Source organism: Coturnix japonica, chromosome 6, assembly GCF_001577835.2.
Source record: "Coturnix japonica isolate 7356 chromosome 6, Coturnix japonica 2.1, whole genome shotgun sequence".
Lineage (NCBI taxonomy): Eukaryota > Metazoa > Chordata > Aves > Galliformes > Phasianidae > Coturnix > Coturnix japonica.
In genome coordinates, this window is record NC_029521.1 from 28,196,724 (window position 1) to 28,209,398 (window position 12,675).

The 12,675-nt window shown below is 42.9% G+C and overlaps 1 long non-coding RNA gene across 1 annotated transcript; it reads left to right on the plus strand.

Annotated features, from left to right (window-relative positions):
- The first annotated feature begins 6,354 nt into the window (after positions 1-6,354).
- Positions 6,355-10,187, plus strand: LOC107316232. Its single transcript, XR_001556245.2, has 6 exons — positions 6,355-6,422; positions 6,564-6,694; positions 7,251-7,377; positions 8,588-8,730; positions 9,760-9,865; positions 9,988-10,187. It is a non-coding gene; the product is annotated as an uncharacterized LOC107316232 (long non-coding RNA).
- Positions 10,188-12,675: the final 2,488 nt, after the last annotated feature.

Genomic DNA, 12,675 nt, shown 5'->3' on the forward strand with positions numbered 1-12,675 from the left:
AACACAGCAACGCAGCACCTCAGCGAGCTTACAGGCAGTTAATTGAGCGTGGTAATCAAGGCCTGCCAACTGCTCTGTCCTTGCCCTCCTCCCCTGTCCTGCATCCCACTGTCTGTCCCAGCCCAGCCTTGGGCATGCCGTGCAACAAGCTCCTGTTGGGGCCTCAGAATCAACACAGAATTATTGAGAGTTCCACGCGGTGCCGCGAGGTCAGCGCAGATGAAGGGATCAGTCAGGATTTCATAAAGTATTTATTTAGCTGACAAAGGAATTCCCAACCTCCCTTTCATGTACGTTAGAGCTGATGCTAAGTTTCCGAGACAAGGCTCCGATTGTGGCTGTCACCAAACAATGACATATTTCTTTTCTTCTCTTAAATTCTCTGTATCATTCTATATAAGAGGGCAATTTGTCTGTCATGCAGCTAAAACAGGGCCCACTCACTGCCCTCATTAAACTGACAGCACAGTTATTAGCAGTAAACGAAGCCAACAGGCAATGAATTTAGCCACTGTTTTATGGCAAGCACCAGCGAGATTTTTTCAGTAATTAATTTGATAAATATATTAATTATGAATTGAGTTGACAGTACAATCAGATTGTCAGCCTTCCAGACAGGCTCTTGTGATAAGTAGCTTTGTGATGAAGTGGTCGGATTTCAGTACCTGTCATCCTCCGGTGTCAGTCTCTTATCACTGTCCCAGCCATTCACTCTGTAATTTCCTGTGTGTTGTAATTAAATGGTGGCTTTCTGATTGGAAGTGACTCCTCAAACTTAATCTCTCATTCTCTCCGAATATATTGTTTAAAAAAAAAAAAAAAAAAGAAAGAAAGAAAGAAAGAAAGAAAGAAAGAAAGAAAGAAAGAAAGAAAGAAAGAAAGAAAGAAAGAAAAAGAAAAAAAAGAGGTCTTTTGTCCCTTTGTTTCAGTGGCTTTTAATGTTAGAAAAGGAGCATTTTGTTTCACGTGTGGTTATTGCCCCGGTGGGTGTTTGGGGATGGCTGTGATGGCTCCAACCCAGGGAGCGGTGGTACAGGGGACACCACTGGGAGGACTTTGGGAAGGGTCACTGCCCGTAGCTCTTGCCAGCTTTATTTTTGTGCTTTATGAAATAATTAATTAGGAACTGGTCCTGAGATCATCTGGCATGGGAGATACACATCAAGATAAGATGTTTCAAAAATACCTCCTTCATAATTTAATGTGGGGGTGGAATATGGAATTGCAACTTCAAGCGAGGTAGGAAGGAGTCCTCCAGAAGAAAATGAAAACTATCAAGATGCGACGACTTTTTAAGTTCCTTTTTAAGCCCCCCAGAAAAAGGCCTTTCTTAAAACTTACCAGATGTTGCAAGAGAATGTCTGCACCCAGCTGCAGCCAGGGGTATGCAGAAGGGGGGATGAGTACCCCTGAGATCAGTGCCCCATTATTGACAGCAAAGGGCAGAGCATCACACGTGAGTTCAGCCATTTCACCAATACCCACACATGCAGTATGGATGGAAATATCCACTGCTTGCCCCAGCTCTGACTGCCATTGCCTTTTAGCCTTTGATTTCAAGGTCACTTTTAATAAGTTTAAATTCTAACATTAGACTAAGGGACACCAGACTGTAGTAGAAAGGGAAAAGAACATAAGAATCCCACTCCAGCAGTTGACATAAAGACCAAAAAAGACCATCCAGCGCTGAAAGAGGGCCCTGCTGCAGGGCTGCCAGGACTGGCATTGTGCAGTACAGCCCAAAGCCCTGCAATGAAGCATTAAGAACAGCCTTTTTGAACTTCTCAACAGGGACAGTCTTTATGGATTATTTAAGCATGAAAATACACGGCTTTCTAGAAGAGAACCGTTTTAGCCTTCAGGGACTCATACTAACTATTGTATTGCTGAAGGATCTATAATTGAGCATGCTAATACTGATATGCTATTGTTTGAGATAAATCTCACCAGGCGTGAGCCCATAATGCAAACGATGCCTTAAAAAGATCAATTTAAAGACCCTCTTGTATCATTTTACTGATTTGCAGATGCATCCACGCTACAACGCCGAGCAAGCAGCAACTGCACGCTGGTGATGAGGCCCCTGTTCTCTTTTAAAGTTGTTTCAAATGGGGCAAAGTATTTTTTTTGAAGTCTCTTAATAAAACACCTAAGTCTAAATCTGACAATCTGAAAGGTGATTACAACATACTAAAATAACCCCAACTTGTTAATGTTAATTAAAGTGGTTTTAATTGTCTTTTAGAATCAGCAGGAGTCTATATCCTGTTGCTTTCCTAAAGTCAGGTATTGCCTCCATATATATGCAAATCTTCTATAATGGTATTGAAATTTCTTAGTAAGCTTTGAATATGCTTTTTATTGAATGTGTTCAGAGCTCATGGCCATTGCTTGTGGTTTCTCTCATGTAGCATGAAGCAGTGTATTAAAAAAGTATGTGAAAGTTTGAAATTCATAAAGAAGAAAAAAAAACACCATAGAATCACCAAGGTTGGAAAAGACCTCCAGGATCATCCAGTCCAACTGTCACCCTCCCACCAATATTGTCCACAAAACCACGTCCCTCCTTACAACATCTAAACGTTTCTTGAGCACCTCCAGGGACAGAGGTGTCCTAGAACGGCTTAGGTTGAAAGGGACCTTAAAGATCATCAGGATCCAATCACCTGCCATGGTCTGGGTGCCCCCCACCAGCTGAGGCTGCCCAGGCCCACATCCTTGGGCACCTCCAGGGATGGGGCACCCACAGTGTGGTCTGAATATTTGTAGGGGTGATTAACTGCCCCCTCTGCAGGCAATATAATGCTCTTTTGACAGCTTTTTCTATGTATTAAATAATACCAAGTTGCTCCATACCCTTATTTACTTTCAGGGCTGTCACAAGTGTAAGTTAGTTCTGAGACAACCTACTGAGGAACTGCACCCTGATAGCTGAATGCAGGTTTTTTTTTTTGTAAAATATATTTACGGTATGTTTTTTTTTTTCTCTCAAACATAAGCTTCTGTTGCAGAGCAAGGTTTGCTTTTTGCTAAATGAAGAAGTGAATTATCCCCTAGAGCAAGACTGCAGTTGTGTGCAAGCAAATGCATCTTTATCAGGTCTGAAAAACTCCAGAGGGAACCGATTAGGTGCTACTTGACAGAGAGCTCCAGAAGAACCACAGGCATGTTCCTGTTCCTGTTACAACCAGGAGCGAGCTCTGCACAGCAGTACCCAGCACAGTCTGTCCTCCCAAGCTGCCGGGTGCAGTGTGGCCCTGACAGCACAGAAAGCTGTGAGGAGATTGGAATTATTCAGGAAGAAGAGTGCTCAGTGTTTCCCAAGTGAAGCTTTAATACGTGTTTGAAGCCATTGCTGCCACTGCAAGGTCCAAGTGGAAACTGTGGTCCTTTTGTGCATCTGTCAGACGCCGCTGCTTATTACAGAATAAGGAATGATAAATATGCAGAGCGCTTTGATGTGAGTATCAGCTTGAACTCCTCCGGTGCTCGGGCAGAAAGCAGCTGAAGCTATTGTTTTCATCTCACATGAAAGGTTGAACAGATGCTTGAAAGTAAATAGGACCTAGTTAAATGATAAAAATCCAGGGACAAAAAGCCCAGGCTCTGTTCCCCGAACTCACTGCACACCTAGCCCAGGTCGAGCTGTCAGCTGCACTCGATGTGTATCTCCCAGCCTTGTACAGAACTGCTCATTCAGCAGCAGTAACATATAGCCAGCAGAGTAACACAACCCACACTATCTGTCCCGATTAACTGCTAATCTTCATCTTCAACTGGCCGAGAACAGAGAGACTTTACAGCATCGGTTCTATCATCTGCGTAGATCAGGTGACATTACTGCTCTGAAATAAAAGGGATTTCGGCAGGCAGCCCAGACACAGGGACCCAAGTTGGGCTCCTCGGGGTGATAGGGACCCACTGGCTCTGCCTGGGGTCTGCAGGGACCTGAGGCACCGACAGGACAAGTAAGCCAATTAGGTGTTTATACATTGGTCTGCATATATGTTTGTCACCCCAATTAGCTCTGAGTAAGGTAGATCAAAGTGCAGAGGAATATAAGCATGCTGGTGTCTGACCCTCCCTGGAGAAGGTCTGTGTGTATACATACATTCTGCTTCTCACTCAGATATGTGATCCATCCTCAAGGCCTTTGGCACCTTTCTTTATTCCTTTCCACATCTCAGCTCCTGCCTTCTGTGGGTACATGGAGCAGCTGCCACCTCCCCAAAGCCCTTGCTAGAAGGCAGGGACATTACAGTCACCCATCCTCATCCCAGCCACTGAATGAGACACTTACCAATGCCATTTCTTATTAATTAAAGGTATTATCAGCAAATGTCTGGAATTTTACCTCTCGGGCAGAGGGAAGTGTATGGTTTGAATGTCTTTAATTGTCCTTTGAATGGGAAACACAGGTGTAAGGAAGAACTAATGCTTATACAGCTAGTACTTCCACCGTGAAAATAACCTCTCCTCCTGTCATTTCTGCATTCATGTTTTCTGAAGCAGGTTGTCAGCTTCCTGAAATATATCCCTGTTTCCTGATTCCAACAACAACTAAGGAAGGCCACCAGGCCCAAATGATCTCTATGAGTTTGCAGCCACCCCTTGAGTGCTTTCTTGGTTTAATTATCAACATGACTTGCATATGCATTTAAATCCAGCTTTTCTACACTTTCTCCATTTCAGTCTTTCCTACAAACTGTCAACACGATTGCAATACTGAAGAGACTCTATAATAGGTCTCTGACACCTGTGCATTCTCTGCTTACTTCAGATGTGGATGCAGCTCTGGATGATTTCCCAGTATCCCATCCTCTCCTTTTCACGGGTTTGCTATTCTCCCCAAACCAACTGTTATCCTATAACATATCCTATATGCTATAACCTACCCTTCTCCTATAGGATTCATTTCCCAAACAGACCCTTAACTTGCATGACTTGAAGCAGCCAACATGCTTCCCCATGTTTACAGTTCTGCTGGGTCATTCTGTTGTTTTCCTAGCACTTCTTTGGAACAAAACTACAGTGAATTGAAAGAAAACAGGAAAAGCACAAAATAATGAGGTTTTTTGCAGTTTTTAGTGCTGGCCATAAGTAAATTAATACAATTGTCTCATTAGGACTGATGCATTTGATTTCTTACTTTCTGTTATGGTTTAACTTTTGAGGAGGACAGATGAATATTCCATTCCACAATGGAAGGAAAGGGAAAATGAAAGGCAAAGAGTGAGAAACTCAGAGAGAAACAGGTAAAGTCAGAACGTCAGGGAGGGAAAAAAATATATATCACCCTGAGGTGCTGGTCCACAAGAATGCTTTACAATAGCTGAACACAAAATCAATTCAGAAATACACTATATAACAGCCCATAAATAACACATCCAATCAGAAAATTGTGAGGGGAAAATGACAAAAGGAGAAACTGTCTCCCAGGGGGATGTGTGAGGAGTGCATGCACCCTTTGCAGGAGGACAGCCTGCAGGGTAATGCATCCACCTTTGCTCAGCCAGAGCCCAGCCTGCAGCAGCTTTTCTTCCATAGAAAGTAGAGGGGCCTGCCCCAAGGAAAGCTTTCCCACACAGCCAGATATGAGCTTAGATCCATTTCACTAAACAGTACATACAGAAATACATGTATGATCATACATGGCCTGGGACATCCCTAGGTGGGAAAATTTCAGATATGAAGCGTAACCTTGTTCACCTTATTTCCAGTTTCATTAATTAAATTGTTTAAGCATACCTAGCGAAACATATTTAACATCGCTTTAAAACTTAACCAAGGTAAAACCCACAACAGCTATGAAAAATGATCAAGGGTCATGTTGTAAATACAACTAATGTCAGCTGCAATTTTCTGGCACCATTTGCTCACTGTGAGAAACACGAAAGTATGATTTTGAAGGCACAGCCATTAAGGCAGAATACAAAACATTGGCTTAAGAAAGAAGAGAAAAATGGGAGTAAAAAAGGAAAGAAGAATAAAAAAAGAAGACAGAAAGATAAAAAGAAAGCACTTTTTGGATGCTCCTGAGAACTAGCTGTTAATTGTAAAGGCTCTGTGTGAAAAATGTTGTTACTTGGGCTATGCTCTACAGGCTTTATAATCTGTTACACACTGTTGTCTAAACCCTCTATTTTACATCCACAGTGAGCTTGGAAAGGCCCTCAGTGGCCAGGTGTGTACAACTGTATGGGAACCATTGAGTCACGGCCTGATCCATTGATTGAACACCTGGGGAAAGGACCCAGTCAGCCCTGAGAGCACAGGTGAAGGCAATTGAGGTATGGGACCAGAAGGGGTGGAACTTGGCTTCACCTTAGACCCCATTTAAGGTCTGACTGCCACTGGGGATGGATCTGTGGAGTTCTCTTTTCTTTGTGGTTCTTCCTCTAAGCCTTGGTCTTTTGATTCAGGTAGGTGCTTTTCCTTTTTTCTGGTGATTTTTTTTTCTACTCTAGTTTCTTTGTCATTGTGTTTCTTGTGTTACTATTCCAAAATTTTTTTTTAATTATTATTTTTTTTTAATAATTTTTTTTCTCCTTGATTCTTACAAGAATTAATCTCAAAGCTAAACTTGATGCTAAGAAATGAGACTACTGGAGTGCCTTGTGGAGATGAGTTTCATTGCATTTGTGCAACCCCTGCAGTCTGCAATTCATGCTCTTCTACTCATACAAAGTGCCTGGTAAGAATATGGTTACTTGTTGGAAACCAGTCTATTGCCCTACTAGGTAAGGTCTCTGTTAAGGCTACTTGGTAGAGCTGCATTTTATTTCTGCTTGCAGCATCCAGTCCCATGATGACCAGGGTTCATTCTCTTAACTAGAGCTATCTATTCTCTAGTTGTGAACACAACAAGAAAAAATATTTTATTTGTAAAGCAGTCTGTCTTCTGAAGTTCAGCATCTTTCCTGAAATGAAGGCTATTGCTTCTACTTACCAAGAACAGTGAATTGTTTAGTGTTAGGCTCTTATACTGCTACCAAACTATTCACTATTCTTTTACTTTTAGCTTGCTCTCCAGACTAAAAGGTGGGTTTTGACTGTACTTGTACAGTGTCAGATAACCTTCAAAAGGTGATTTCTTCTTAACTCTACCAGATGTTGCAGTGAGCTTCTGCATTTTTCCTGGTAGAAATACATGTTCTCATCCCACAAGAGATGTTAGCTTAGGCTGAATAAAGGTTAATTTAACTACTGCTGGGAGCTAGAGAGTTTAATCTTGTCTTCTTTTTGCCTAGGGTTTTCAGGTGGGTCAAAAACCAGGGGAGACTGGTTATCATGGCTGGTGACCGTGGTCCCAAATTTCCTGCGCTCTTTAGATCTGAAGAACTGACTGCACTGAAGTGAAATTCCAGACCTTCCGAGGTTCATCCATCACTTTTACTAAATTACCGCTTCATTCTCTTTTCTGCTAAGAATCTAATTTTTATAGCACTGTAGAGAATTTTTATAGCACTGTACTTTATCTTGTCACAGTATTTTTGTCATTATTTTCATCTCAGTGAACTTTCAAATGATACTAAATAGGCTCTGCCCACTTGTCTGTAGGGTATTGAGGGAGGTATATGTTTGCAAACATGAACTGCTTGCCCTCCCACCCTTTAGGTTAAGTCATGGCCTTACTTTAGAGAAGTCATGACTTGTTTTTCTTGGGCAACACCTGGAGAGTTTGTCTGTATTTAGTCTTTCTTTTCACTGGTGAATAGGTGAAAAATACCTCAGATTGGTTATATTTTTATCTGACACAGTAGTTCCAATGGGCTGTAAATGGAGGAAGGTTCCAGCTCTCTGTCAGCACAGCTGATGCTTGGTGCGTTTCCTGGTATCCCTTAACCAAGTATTTCCCCAGCACAGCCAAGCTCCTGTTTGCTGTTTCTCTCTCTCTAGTAAAGTGTTTGCCCATCCAGGGAAGCAGAGGGAGAAAGGAAACATGCCAGTTTTTTCTTGTCCAGTTTTATCTGCCTCCTCTGTTCTCACCTAATATCAGGCCCAGAAAGAAGGATAATTTTCTGAAATGAAATCGAATAAATGTGTGTGGGGGTCAGGGGTGGCAAATTTAGCTAAAGATTTTAGTTTTGCTAAATGTTCCTGCAGCCAAACTCATATATTTCATTCACCTGAATATACAGTACTGTGCAGAAAGCCTAGAGGCAGGAAAGTCATTTAGACTTCCAGAGCCATAAAAAATTTGTTCAATTAATGCACTCCTGCAGTAGGCAGCCAGATCATCACCTCTTATTACCTCTCCCCAACCCCCTCCATAGAGGGGGGCCAAATAGATGATGGCCCTGCAGCTCTTTACTCAGAGGGTAGTGCAGCCCAGAGAGTTGAGGTGCCCATCCCTGGAGGTGCCCATGTCCATGGATAGGCCCTGGGCAGCCTGAGCTGTGGGAAGCAGCCAGCCCATGGCAGGGGTTGGTGCTAGATGATCTTTAAGGTCCTCCCAAGCCATTCTTTGACTCTATAATCACAAGGCTTTCCTGTTTTGCAGTGATGGGGTTCCCAGCAGGCAGCTCAGGCTGCTGCTACTGAGTTCCTTCCTCATTTGTCTCTACTTCTTACTTCTGCCTTTCAGATCTGGAAAACCAGAGGGGAAAATATTTAAACAAAGCCACCCTAACTCTGCAAGGCAGCAACAAAACAAAATGATATGTTTGATAACAGTGCCAAGCTCGGGAACAAGTCGTATGGATGTAGTCACATTTATTACACAGACAGGTAAGACATTCTCCATGGACGTGCATTGTACATCTTCACAGAGGGCTGCCCCATGGAGTGAGTTGTTAACTGTCATCCTCAGTGGATTAATTGAGACACTGCTCTGAAGGATGGGCATGCAGCCCCCAGGTAGGGCTCCTCAGATCTACGTGGGGGACAAACCTAGTAATATTCTTCGTAAACTGGGGCCATTCAGCCACCATCACACTTCAATACACAGGTCCTGCAAAGGAAGGGGACAAGCAAGCTGCTTAGTGCTGCTCTGGGAAATGGAGAAGGGCAGAAGAATCTCTTCTGCCTTGTTATAGCAGCAGGGTCTGAGGGAATGGCATGGAGCTACCTCGAGGGTGGGTCTGGCAGGTCTTAAGAAAAGGTTACATACAAGAGGGTGGTGGGCATGGAGCAGGCTGCCTGGGGCACTGAGAGCAACCTTGAGCTGCTAGAGCACAGGGAGCATTGTGACAATGCTCTCAGACATAGGGTTTGGATATTGGGGTGTCCTGAACTGAACTCAGAGATCCTCATGAGTCCCTTTCAACTCAGGGTATTGTGTGATTTTATATAAATTTGTATAATATTTATATACAAATGTGTGTGTGTGTGGTTCTGTGACATTGTCCTGCATTGCCTTCATGATAGAGTGCTGGGTTAATGGATGTCTTGTACCATGTTGGTCTCAGCCTCTGGTTCATGAAGCTTGGACTGATGGGTTTGTGATCTTCTATTATGTGTTTTATGGAAGGCAAATAAAGGGCTTAAGCCTATGCTTTAGATGCTTCTCCATAAGGCTGTATCTTCACTGCAAAATCTGAATGCATTCAGAATTAGAAAAGAGTTGAAGTCTATTGCCCCAGCTTGACACTGCAGTAACCTCCTCTGGCTGCCTGGGCTGCAGCATCACCCAAGTCCTACCATAAACATCAGTGGGATTAAACTGGCAAGAGGCTACAGAAGCAATGTGGAATTTTTCTCTCTGACTTACAGAATGGGGGATGCTTCAAAGGAGGAGGTAACTTTGCTTTGTTGCAGAAGGACCCCATCTTGGACGTGAGTTCTGAGTAGCAAGAGGACAAATCCAGAAGGGGATATCACAAGGACGTCTCTATCTTGCTGTAAATTCACAAGCAGACTACAGGTAGCTGTGCTACAAGAACCGTGATGTGCAGCGGTTGTTGCTAGCAAGGGCAGCCCTCAACCTGTTATGTGTTTTTATCCAGGTAGACATTTGACTATTCTCCTTGTTTTCCCCCCATACAGCTGAAAACTCTATCCAGACAGGCACTTTCATCGGGTGCCTGACTTGCAACCATGTTTCTTCAGAGTAACATCTGTTATTTATTTTCCTGGTGCTCAATTGAAAAGCCTCCTGTCACTAACTTGTTACATTCCTGCCTCACGCGTGTCCGTGCTGGTGTTTGTAATTGTCCGGTTTCTCAAATGAACCCTATCTATTTAAATCTGCCAGTCCTTGTTTCTTGTCTTACCTGCTGTGCAGAGTGAGTGGAGCCAGGGAGGGTGGAGGTGATGACAGTGGGGTTTTTTATCTCCAAATCTCTGGGGGGATAAGGTTGCATGGTTTGCAATTAGACAAGCAGGTACTGTGGCAGAGGACATCATTTCCTTCAGCAGGTTATCATTTGGAAAAAATCAGGAACCTTTTAATATACAGTATATCTTGCTGAATCTATTACGGCTCTCTCTCTCAGCCAGCTTTAAGGGACTGATCTTAACGGCCTTTAACTCTTTTGACAAAAAGAAGGGTGGGTTCCTTATCTTCTTCACTGCCTGCTTGCAGCAAAATGCTTTGCAATGCAGAGTGCCTCATGGAGCTGAAGGCATCCCTCCTTCTATGCAAAGGCAGCTGGTTCTGCACAATGAGGTGAAGCTGCCAGCTTGGGCAGTGCTATCCAGGTAAGGCCCATCAGGCACAGCCCAGCACTGGGCCACTAGTTCTCATCTTCCATTGCAGAAGAAGCACAGAGTTACGTTTGCAAGTGGATCCATGTGACAGATGGATGGGTATTCCCACTTATTTCTTGGTGGCTGTGCAAACAGGGGAAGAGCCAGCTCTGAGCTTGCAGTTCCAAAAGGCATAGGAATAATTTTAAGACTTAGATAAGATGGTGCTTGGAAAAAGATAGTGCTTTGAACATCCTAAGGGTTTTCACTCCAGAGCAGACCTAATGCATATGCATGACAGATTGGAGTGGAGGGACAGGGCCTGCACCACTGCTTGCCTCGCAACAGTGGCGTGATTTTCTTGCTGTTATCTGCCTGAATGCACAATTATTTGTCTCAGTTGTATATCTAGAATGTCCACAACTCTAACTGCAATGGAAAAATAAGTATTTGAGAAGATTTTGTGTCAACTTGCTGGTGAGAAGCAGCCAACATGGTGTGAAAAGGTTATCTCCATGCATTCTCCATAAGAGCTTTGCACATCACTGATCAGGAAGCCTTGTGACCACAACCAGATCTATTTCTTATCAGAAGCTTTCTCTTGAATGTAAGTAAAATATTTATTTCTCAAGACTTTGTGAAGAAGTTCCAGTGTGGGAATTCTTGATCGGCACATGCAGGAGGTTGGTGGGTTTTGTGTTTTATGTGTTTATTTTCAGGAAGAGCAATTTATGTTTAAAGCATATTGTCCTGAGCTCTAGGAGCTACAGGACAGCACCCACAGGTTTGGTGAGTTTGCATCCTCTGTTCAGCAAGTGAGTCCAGGAATAGTTGGTCTTCTTTTTTTTTCCAGAAATGAGGAGTTTTGTCATTTAGATTTATAACAATACAAAGCCAGCTAGAAAGTTTTATCTTAATTTCCTGATGCCAGCTAATATGATATGACAAGACTTATAGAGGCTCGTTTATCTTGTCTGATAGAAGGGGCCATCACCATCAGACTCCAGAACCTGGTCTGCAATGCCTGCCTGGTAAGTTAAGCACCTTGAGGCCTCATCCCAAATATGATGCTATTATAGCATCACAGAACAGCTTAGGTTGGAAGGGAACTCAAGGATCCTCCAGCACCAACCCTTGCCACATGCCGGGCTGCCAACCTTAATATCTAAATCTATATCCAGCCTAAATCAGTCTTCTCTCCTTCAACTGAAAGGTGTTTCCCTTTGCCCTGCTGTTATCTACCCCTGCAAAGAGTTGACTCCCCTCCTGTTTGTAGGCTCCTTGGCTGCACCCCATGGATAACCGAGTAGTTCCCCTCTTAACAATGTGTATTATTCTTATTAATCCTTGTTATTAACGAACATCTCTGTGAATTCATCCCTTTTAAGCCAAGCCTTTTTTTATTAAAAGCCAGAAGAAGCAGTTGCAATGAACCACAGGAGGACTTCTTTGCCAGACAAACTGCCAGGGAAACTGTGGGGAAGGGGAGCTCTGAGTCTTGAGCTCATGTCTTGCAGTACCACCTATGAACCAAGTTAAACCTTCCCAACTGCTCCCTAAGAAAGGCTACAAAAGTAGGAATTACTTATAAACAACCAGTGAAGAACAATTAATCCACACTGTCAGGATTTAACTTGTGTTTCAAGATTGCTTTTAGGTTTTATTTTCTTTGTTGGTAATTTAATCTTTTCACAATCCTTTCTCACCAGACTGAGTGAATTCTATTCTTCCCCCTCCCATTTTCTCCCCACTATTTTTAATGGGAGACATAATTTATACCAGTTTCCATGAATTTGCCACAATAAAGAATCCATTGCTTTCAGGGTTTCTTTTTTCCAACTTCCTCAGACAGTGAAAGTAGCATTTGCTGAAATTAAGGTGCATTTTGCCAGAAACGTGATGCTAATCCTCTTAGTTTTAATGGTTTTGAAATGGTTTGTATAAGAAGGTAAACAGAGTAGTTGATTAATAGGAAGGAAGTCAATTGGCCATGTTGCAAGTGTTGTATGCTGTACTGTACAATAGTTCTTTATTTCTACAGAGCGA